The sequence below is a fragment of the Babylonia areolata genome, chromosome 4 (genome assembly GCF_041734735.1).
Source record: "Babylonia areolata isolate BAREFJ2019XMU chromosome 4, ASM4173473v1, whole genome shotgun sequence".
Taxonomy (NCBI): Eukaryota; Metazoa; Mollusca; class Gastropoda; order Neogastropoda; family Buccinidae; genus Babylonia; species Babylonia areolata.
In genome coordinates, this window is record NC_134879.1 from 24,484,546 (window position 1) to 24,485,701 (window position 1,156).

A 1,156-nucleotide genomic window follows, 5' to 3' on the forward strand; every position below is an offset into this window, starting at 1 on the left:
GAAGACTTGCATCGGCAGCATCAGCAACAATAGCAACAGCTCCCTAGCAACGTAACAACGAAAGAATAAATAATGCCAACGTAGAACTCTTTGTTTTAAAAGTATGTCATGTAGTTATCTTAAGCCACGATGACCTTTCACGACTGCTCACACAGAATTAAGTCTTTCTCGTGAGGGAGTATTTCGTGTTCACCCCATTGAACAAAGTTCCTGTCCAATGGTACCTTTTGTTTCAGGCTTGAAATTTACACAGTGATTGGTGGTCTGCCCCATGGCCGTTACTCCATTATGTTTAAAGACTTCTTTTGTTTAATGTCGACGCCATTGGAAACAACATTGTCTCCCTGTCCACAAACAGTCTCTGGTGAATACTCCTCTTGACTTTAGTTTCTGTTCAAGTTCACATTCGTTTTTGTACGCGCTTAGTAGGATTCCTGAGTGTTTTCGACAGTCACCCGTCTTCTGTCATTATCTTGATGATTCGAAACATGCAAACGTTGACCCTGCCGTGATCATGACGCTCCCAGATTACAGTGAAAAACAAACAAACAATAAAAAACAAAAAACAAACAAACAAAAACAACAACAACAAAAACCCAGCAGAAGCAATCGTTCTTTCTTGTTGATGCTGCATTTGTTGTGGTTGCTTCCCCCAACCCCTCCACCGGGCATGATGTGAATGCGTTTCCCACAGAAAACCACTGAACGCCCAGTGAAAGGCAGGGGAAGAAGTTGATGGGTGTTGGCTTCAGTCATAATTAATGGTAACTGTACAGCCCCCTGCGAATGGCTGGCGCCTCATGATGCTCTGCCCCTTCAGCCTGTTCGGTCCCTCTGCACTTACATGTCCTTCACTGGCACACACACACACACACACACCACACACACACCACAAACACACACACACACCACGCACAACACAAACACACACACACCACACACACACACACACACATACGCACACACATCTAAACACCTCCTCTCCTGCCCTCCCCCAACTCCTGTCCTGACAGCGTGGATTCCACTCCCCCTTTTTCCTCACATACAAAACAACACAAACCAATAAACACACACACACACACAGAAAGCAGAGACAGAGACAGACATACAGATCGAAAGGCAGAGCAAAAAGTAAGACCTGAGAGAGACGAGAAAC